Consider the following 9,419-nt stretch of genomic DNA (forward strand, 5'->3'; position numbering starts at 1 on the left):
GGCATACATAGGAACTAGTGGTGGGATTCAGCTGGTTCGCACCACTTCGGCAGAACCGGTAGCTAATTTTTTGTTGCCCAGGCCCAGGATGGATTTCCAGAAGCGCCATCCACACAGAGAACCAGTTGTTCACATATTTGAATCCCACCACTGATATGAATCAGTTGCCAAGCATCCGAAGTTTGATCACATGAGTCGTAAGTCACTTTTTTTCAATGCCGTTGTAATTTTGAATGGTCACTAAGTGAACTGTTGCAAGTCGAGAACTACCTGTACTGTATGGCCTTGGGAAAATCGTTGTGGCCCATTGCAAACCTTGCTTCTCCCTTTCCGGTACTAAGAGCATCTCTTTGGTGAAAGGAGACCTTAAGGCTGCTTCAATGCCGTGGGTGTTCTGCCATTTGGCACCCCCAGAATCTAAATTCATGACTGTGAAGGTTTTTTCCCTTCTTCATCCTCTTCCCTTGCTCATTTCATTTTGTCATACTTTAAAACACATTTACCTTTTACTAAAATACCTCATGCCTGAATGGCAAGGCTTCAGGAACCAGATTCTGGGATAAACCCCTCAATCGCTGAAAAAGCTACCCCACGTTTAATCTGTACATGACTTTTCAAGTTCTAAAGTTCTGTTCCTTCTTTATTCCTTTACCCCTCTCTCAGTCGCTTCCATCCCATATACAACCATGCTCAAACAGTTCCACACACACACACACACACACACACACACACACACACACACACACACCATTCCTCTTAACTGAAGAGACTGGCTCTGATATTTCAGCAAGATCTGGCAGGCCACAGATTTTTTTCTATTTACCATTGAATAACATTTTTCAGAGTGTTGACCAATCCAGATCCTCCACAATAAATTCAGAGACTCATTTTTTTCCTCTGAAGATGCATGGATGTCCAGAGCAGCACTCTCCCAGCCCATATAATCTTCCCATAGTGGAGAGATTGTGTTTTATGTGCAGAAGTCTCAGTCTGGGACATCTATTTCTTCTGTTTGGAAAGCCACTACAACTTTGTGCAGAGGATCCTGACCTAGATGCTCCAATGGCCCAACTTGACCTAAAGCACTTCCTTTGCTCAGTAAGGCTGATGTGATATAAATGCTTCCCAGACACCCAGCTGGACAATAGTGATTAAGTTCCAGGGCAGAGAATAGGACATCAAACTTTATTCATGAACACAGATTTCAGCTTCAGGCTATGTCTTAATGGAGATTTCACAGACTGCAGAGGGTGATAGCTACAGCTACAAGGCCATCAGAGCAGCAGAACTGATATTCGAAGTGTGCCTGCAGTATTCAAGGATGTGCATACCAAAGTTTTGAAGAGGGGTAGGGAATAAGTGTGCTTTTCTGAAGGGCTCCCTGAACACTTGGGTTCAGCAGAAAAAAATGGAACTTTAATTAGTATTCAGCCTTGCAGATCGAGAAAGGCCCCCAGGGAATCCAGGCATGTTGGAACACAAGATTTAAGAACGTAGGGGAATGAAAGCTATGCAAAGCTGCTCTTTGCTCTGCCTCTGCGCTTCTGAGTTTCCTCTGAATGGAACATCTGTCAGAAGGCAAGCAAAGGGCTGAAGCACCTGGCACCATTCAGCCATGCTGAGCTTCAGAGACTAATCCAGAGATTGCTGAAATCATGCTCCATTATCTCTATCAGTCTCTCAGTTGGCCAAACCTTTTTACCCCTTACTGCTTTTTAGATGCTTCCATCAACCTGTACTTCTGATATCCCTAATTGAAAGCATACTCCAGGTTTGTTCCTAAGGTTAAAAGTTCTTCAACTTTGAGGGTTCATCCAGTTTTGGGGATTTCCTCAGCACAAGCTTCTTGTTAATCTATCCCAAGAATCAACAAACTCTTACATGGTTTAGAACAGGGGTGTCAAACTCAATTTCACTGAGGGCCGCATCAGCATTGTGGTTGCCCTCGGGGGGGGGGTGGACAGAGTGGGTGCGGCCTACTGGGTGGGTGTGGATGGAGTAGCTGTGGCCTACTGGGTGGGCATGGCCAGCTCTAAATAGTTCATGTCAAGGGTGCCTGTGGTGGCCTGGGCAGGAGTGGGACAGATTGAGAGTCTTTGGCAGAAGGGGGTGGGACCAGGGCAAGTGTCAAGGCATGGTCCACTGGAGGGCCAAGGCAGCAGGGGCCATTCCTCACTGTTTCCAGGATGGCTTTGCGGGCCACATGAAACCACTTTGCGGGCCGCATCCGGCCCCCAGGCCTTGTGCTTGACATGTCTGGTTTAGAATTAAGAACTACATGGGATGAAATTTGTGACCATAAACCACTAAAGCCAGAAAGAGGCTTTAAGATCACACAATCGGACAGAAGCACAATACTAATTTTGCCATTCTTGGCTTATAAGTATCTTCTACTACTATCCAGTCATAGTTTGAAGAGATCTGTAGCCTGTTCTTATTATATAGTTACGTTGGCTCTAGAAAATGTTACAAATCACTACTGGTGATCTTGTAATAAGCAGAAAGAGACAATAGATACAGTGACACTATTCCTGCATCCTATAATACCCTATAATACAAACATTTATATTTTTCTTATCCCTAACGCATTTCCAGCTTTTCCAGCTTAATATTTATAGGTCAGAGAGTTGAAGGCCAAGATCAGGAGCACAGGAAAAGAAAGGGGAAGCCCTGAAGGCCAAACAACATTCCTCTTGCAAAGCAGGGCCACCGGCGAATGAACTTTCTTCTGATCAGAGACAAGATCTCCAGATGGATGGTTGCAATCTATTCTAGTCACTGTTTTGCTGGTTACGCTTGCTGAATACAACAGAGAAAGCTAGACTCCCTAAAGACTTCACCCTTGCCATTCCAAGTTGGGCAATTTGAGGCGAAACGCTCCATTTTTGTGATACCTGATCTGATCCAAAGATCATGGCAGCCTGTTTTCAAATGGAGCCTGCTTGACAGAGCAATGTTCCTTCCCAGACAGAGGCCTCACTCAGTTTTTGCACAGAAAAGCAGCCATAAAGTCCAGGCCAGCAGGAAGGCTGGGCTGGTTCCAGCCCGGGGGCTGTGGGATGTTACTCCAGCTACAGCTGTAAATATTTGCTGGGAACCTAAAATCTGGGTCAACAATTTCAGAGTTGAGGCAGTGACTCATACCCTGAGGCAACAGGGTGACTCAAGGTAAAGCCCCAAGGACTTGGTGGGGGGAGGGAGGGGAGAAGGGGAGAACGAACCCTAGAGAGTAACATGCCTCATCCTTTCTCCATTCTGCCTAAATTTAGGTACTTCTCTGAGAACATGGCTCTTTATAGAGTCCTACAACTCTGTGAGATGTGAATATGGTCAAAGTTGCAAAAAAAAAAAAAAAACCACCTACCCCCCCCCCCCCCCAGCATCCTAAATAAAGAAGGGGAGAACGAGCCATGGAAACGAGCCATGGCTGTGGAATTCTGGGAGTTGAAGTCCACATGCCTTAAAATTGTCAAGGTTGAGAAACATTGCCATATTATATGGCAAAGTTGCTACTTCAAGCAGTTAAGTGGTAGGTAGACACTCTAAGAATGACAGATGGGAACCAACAGAATTGATGGTAGTTAAACAAACCCCTATGTCAGAGATGGGTAATCTGGTCCTCTGGTAGCTGCTAAAGTGGCTCTCACCAAAATGAAAGATTGTAAAACTGAAGGGAATGGTTTCTCACTAGATTGTATCCTGTGTACAAAATGGATGGGACTGGTGTAAGGAACAGCAACAGCCTTGTTAATCAGAATCAAGCCCATTACAACAGTAGTGGCAAAAGGCTTTGTCACTGAATTGAGAAAATGTGGGAAAGATGAAAAGGAGAGAAATGCTTGTGTTTTTTTAAAAAAGATGTGGGAATCATAGGTGGGTACATATGTGATACTTGAAAAGTTAGAAAAAGTATGGAATAGATTAAGTCTCTCTTATAGGGCACCAATAATTTATTTGGTTACTCTGATCTTTGAGTAAACATATGTCAGGGGAAAAGGAATGGAACAAAATGTGAATGAAATTAAAAAACACAGATTGCTACAGTTGATTCCATGGCCTTCTCTGTCATAGAGTACTGTTATATAGTCAAGCAAATGAACTATATTCATACAGCATATTAGAGTGATGGCTGGCTTCTCACATCACATTGATCCACAAGCTATCCAGCCCCATTGGAGCCTAATCTATCTTGTGGTTGTCAGAATTGATATGATCTATGTTCAGACTGTTCCTTAAGGCACTTGGTCAAAAGGACTGTCCACATTCTTGGCTACAAGTGTCCTGGAGAGGTTGACGCCGCTCTGCAGTGGCTTGCTGAGGCTGCACGTCTGCAACCATATGTTTTGGAGTCAACATCACTCAATTCAGTGGAATTCCCTTTGGAGTACAGCAGACATGCAAGATAGCGGGGTAAAGGAAAGTAAGCATAACTTGGGTCAGATATTTACTAAGTACATTATTTATTTTCCCCTGGACGGATCAAAACAGAGATTTTTATTTGAATGAGGCAATTTTCCAAGAAAGCCAAAGAGGACAAGGGAGTCAGAGAATGAGAGAATTTAGTGAATAGAACACCCAAGCCAAGTCATAAGCTCTTCAGAAATTGGATTTGGGGGAAAAGGGAAGACTTTTGCAGATTTCAAATAATTAATGGCATTTAACAAACAGTTCTCCTCCCAACTGATTGATTTTTCCAGCGCTGACAGAATCTGATTGCAGCCAAGAGGGTCAGTTAAATCTCTGGCAAGGAAGCTAGAATCATTATTGGTATATATTGCCATCTAGTGAGGAGAAAAGTGCTTTGAAGAAACACTGTAGAAGACCTGCATTCCTATGTGATCATGAAAATTCTTCAAGAAGATGGTTCTTGATGCCACCAATGTGTGTTTCAGTTCAAAGAAAATGAATCCAGGTCAATCCTTTGAATGAAATAATCACGTCAGTTTGAGGCCTCACATTCAATCATCACATCAGTTTGAGGCCTCTCATTCAATCAGAAATTTAGAGTTAATTTGGAGATTGGCTGACCTTTCAGGATTTGATAAATAAAATTGGAGAGAAGGTGGGGATAATAAAATAGAAAGATGAAATTGACATAAATAGCCAGCCTTCGATTTTATTTGTTTGTTTATATCTTCCACAATTTCATTACTCTTGACCATTTATAATAGCTGCGACAACACAAGCATTTAAATAAAGTTCATGGTAGGAACATAAATATATAAACTTCTATAAACAGCATAAAATTAAATGGGATGTGTCCTCACAATAGGCCTTCTAAAACACCCAAGGTTTCAAGAATTATTAGAGGCCAACCAATTCCTAATCTGTGAGAGAGAAACAGGGAGAGGCCAGGTTGTTTTGGGATTGTACCGAAGGCGCCTATTACTATTGGAAATACTTTTGTTTTCTTTTGCATAGTCATTCTATTTCTATTTGCAGATATTTGTATTTTGTTATCTTCTCCATTCTTTCTCTTCTATTCTATTGTCTCCAGGTACTGCCACGTCTATTATCCAGACTTTTTTTATTTTTCTTATCAACAGTTGGTAAATCTGGAGTGTTATGTGGAGGTGCCTATCTATTCAAATTTATTATTATCTATTAAATTTATATGCCACCCATCTCCCTAATGTATTGAGTTTGGGTGGCTTACAGATCATAAAAATATATAAATGGAAAATCAATTAGAAAATTTAAACTATGCAAAAAAGTAGAACCAAGAGATGAATGGCATGAAGATGATGTCTTCTTAGCCAAACAATCATCAGTGAGCACCTTTCTCGCAGCCGCAAGCCAACCCACAAAACCAAGTTTTAATGCCCTTCCAGAAAGTCAGAAGCATAGGAGCAGTTCTCACCTCCAGTGGTAGAGTGTTCCACAGCACAAAAAAGGCTCTTCTCCGTGACCCTGCCCACCGGAATGTCTTAGTAGACAGGATCCATAACAGACCTCTTCTGCTAGAGCAAGTGGGACGGGCTAGTACTATTGGAGTGAGATGGTTTCTCAGATACCCTGGATCTGCACCAGGAAAAAAAAATGTACAATTTTGGGAAAGGATAAATGTGGCTCAGGAATTAGGCTCAAATTTTACATCATCTCATAAAGCATATTGGTTAATTAATTCCATTTACCCACATATAACAAACTCTTCCAATTTTATTGACCCAATATAAAACCTCCAGAACCAAAGTTATTCAATATCCAATATTTAAATATTACAGAGTTCTTAAAATATAATGATGGCTTTAGTAGATACGAGTAACAATCCAATTGAAACTGTAGAATTAAGAGTAAAATGCAAACAAAACAATGCACAAAATATTAGCAATACAGACTACAACAAATTTTAAATTAAATATTGCATGGTGGGTTTCAATAGGACTTGGTCTCAGATTTTTGACCTGGGTAGACCTATCAGTTCAAATCCAGCTCCCTTTAGCTAATGGAGGAGTTGGATTTGCTTGCGATATCTTAACTTTGAGCAGAACTAAAGAAGGAAAAAAGAGTTAACAATAATGGTAAAAGTAATATATGGCTCCAAAAAAGAGAGGGAGGTCCTGATGACTCTGTAGAAGTTTCTTTCTTCTACAGGAGAGCATTTGGCAGAGAAAAAGAAGAGAATTAAAAATAGAAAAATAAAGCAATGCAAGTACAGAAATGCACTTCAAGGGGATTAGGTGATATTTAGGGAGGCACCAGGCTAAAAACAAAAAGAAAGAAGAAGAGGGGTTCAAAAGTTTATTTGTAGTAAAGTCCCACTGGACCAGTCAAAAATGAGTTGAAGCACAAGGACTTGGAACTAGGCCACCAAAAAAGCGAAGTAAAACCCTGGGTCCCTTTTTCTCATTTTTTGTCTGGAACCACACTGCTATAATTGGCTTTTGCACTGAAGTTTCTCTTCATGTCTACCCTAGCGGGCCTTCATAAACCTCCAGAAGGAAGTCAGAGGCTTGGTCTTTCCAAGCAGGAAGCAGCTCTGTGTGAGGAAAGATCAGAATATTTCTCTCTGCCTTTCTCTCCTTGCCTTGAACTTTATGGCTTCTGACAGTTTAAGCTTTGCTCCTTTCAGGGTTAGAGTCTCTCTGCATTTTCCCGGATGGGTAAGGAAGATAGAATATAGGGGTTCAGGTTTACATGGCTAGGAATGTCAGGTCAGATAAACATGGGAGCAAAGTGAATCACAAACCACTGACCTGGGGAGACTATAGTTCGGGAAGGAACAAGAAAGGAAGCAAATGTTAATATACACTGGAATTGGTTTTAGCTCATCAGAACAACTAGGTGCTTTGGAGCAATAAGACCAGAGTGGGAAGAAAGGCAAAGGGATGGTGGTGGCATCTGTTTGGGAGACTGGCCTGAGAAAACCAAAAAGCAACTGGAAGGAGCTGTTCTACTCAAAGAAGAAAGCAATAGCCTCTGCCCAAACCCTGGGATCTGTTTTAATACTGAGAGAATTGCTGAGATGACTCCCACCCAAACTGTTCAGATTTTTGTTACAACAGAGCATAGAAACCCATTACTCTGCATATGACTTTCTGGCACCCCAAAGTGTAAAGCTGGCCTTTGACTCCTGTCAATTGGGTGAATTAGTCCTTTCAGTTTTCCTGACAAGATTTCAGAAGTTTTTTTCCCTTGTCTCCTTCCCAGGTTAAGACATTGCCTGCTTCCTGGACTGAAAGAATGTGAATGGCCCAAGGTCACCCAGATGGCTTTTTAACTAAGTTGAGACTAGAACTCACAGTCTCCTGGCTTCTAGCCTGATGCTTTAGCCACTATACCAATCTGGCAGTAAAATAATCAACTTACAGTGGTACAAACTCAGGCTGTTCCTCTTGTTTCTGCTCTTAAAAGACACCCCAAAGCAGTTGTGAGAAGTCAGCCCCCCCCCCCGAGAAAGAAATACTTTTGGGAATATTAAAAGGCAGAATATTATATTTCCCCATCTTAAAAGCAGAACCCCCCTCCCCCAAATCTCTCTGCCCCAAACAGAAATCAGGTCTGCAGAAATGCAGATGTGATCATCTTGTCAGAAAGATTGGAGCCAGGAAGCTGGGATTAGAAAGATAAAGATCCCTAGAATCAACAATCCCTCACACACAGTACACACAAAAAAATCCAACACTCATCAGCCCCAGCCCCAGGGAAGCAGGATATGACCTTTGGGACATAATAGGATTAACCCACCACCATCAGAATACCAGAAAGGCTCAGGTCAAAGTTCATGCCACAGGAACAACTCCAAACAAAAGCCCAAGAAGGTATAAAAACCCACCACTCCCTACTACATGTGGTCAGTTTTTCCCAGAGCCATCTTTCTGTCTGGCTTTCCTCTTCAATAAACTGCAACCTTCTTTCTAAAGCAGTCTCCATTTTGTTTATTCCCAGCTTGGACTGGACCCTGATGAAGATTTTTCTCTCAACATAGTGTAAACATTTTTGGCCATGCCCTTCTGGGACTGTCCTAGTGTCACTAAACAGTTGCCTGCAGTCCTCAAAAAAAAAAAAAAAAAGCCACCACCCACAAGGCTGATTAGTAACCTGTGATCCCCTCAAAAATTAACCACTTCTGACAAGATTCCTAATATTTTGCAAATTGCAGCAATATCTCAATCGCTTGACTCTTCATTGCTTCAAATAGACCTTCATTCTTCCACTAAAAATAGTAATGCAACCACTTCAAAACACTTCAAATATGAACACAGCTGCCTGAGTGTTTTATGTGCTTGGCCTGTTCCTTTTAGAATCTGTTGGATAATACTAATGTTTAGAAGAAATTATTTTCTTCTGGGTTATGTCTACTTACTCTGAGGTACAAACATCCAGATGACTGCTATACAGTATATGCCAACAGAGCAATGTAACAGAAAACTCTTAACTCCTTGCTGTCACTTAGTAATTATCTGCATTGTCTGTCTCTTCTGAGTTCAATTCTACAATCATACGCTTGCAAGTATTCATCTTGTTTTAAAGAGGGAGAATAGTGATGCCACCATACATTTCCAAAGACTGAGATGCAGTCTGAGCCAGATCCAACATCTCCCACAATTTAACATATAGGTCTAATGAACTCAGTGCCAAACATGGATGTGAATTAAGGGATGGTTAAAATGTAGCACTTGATTCAAGCAGTTCCCCAAAAATTGAAGTGGTTTAAATTTCATCTCATCTTCTAGGCTTGCATTCAGAACTCTACTATAGAATCCCTGTATGTGATGTCCACGTATGCAAGATTTCCCAAGTGAAGCACAAAAAGCTACCCTATAAGGCAGATCAGTATTATTATCCCCAGATGGCACATGGAGAGAATTATGTAGTTGAGAGACTTCTAGAGGCCATTGAACTCTAGGCAGGTTACTGGAACTTTGAATTTTTTTCTGTTTTTGTTGTTATTGTTGTTGAAATGTTGTCTTGCCTAT

The sequence above is a fragment of the Crotalus tigris genome, unplaced genomic scaffold (genome assembly GCF_016545835.1).
Source record: "Crotalus tigris isolate CLP2741 ecotype Arizona unplaced genomic scaffold, ASM1654583v1 scf7180000018445.1570621, whole genome shotgun sequence".
Lineage (NCBI taxonomy): Eukaryota > Metazoa > Chordata > Lepidosauria > Squamata > Viperidae > Crotalus > Crotalus tigris.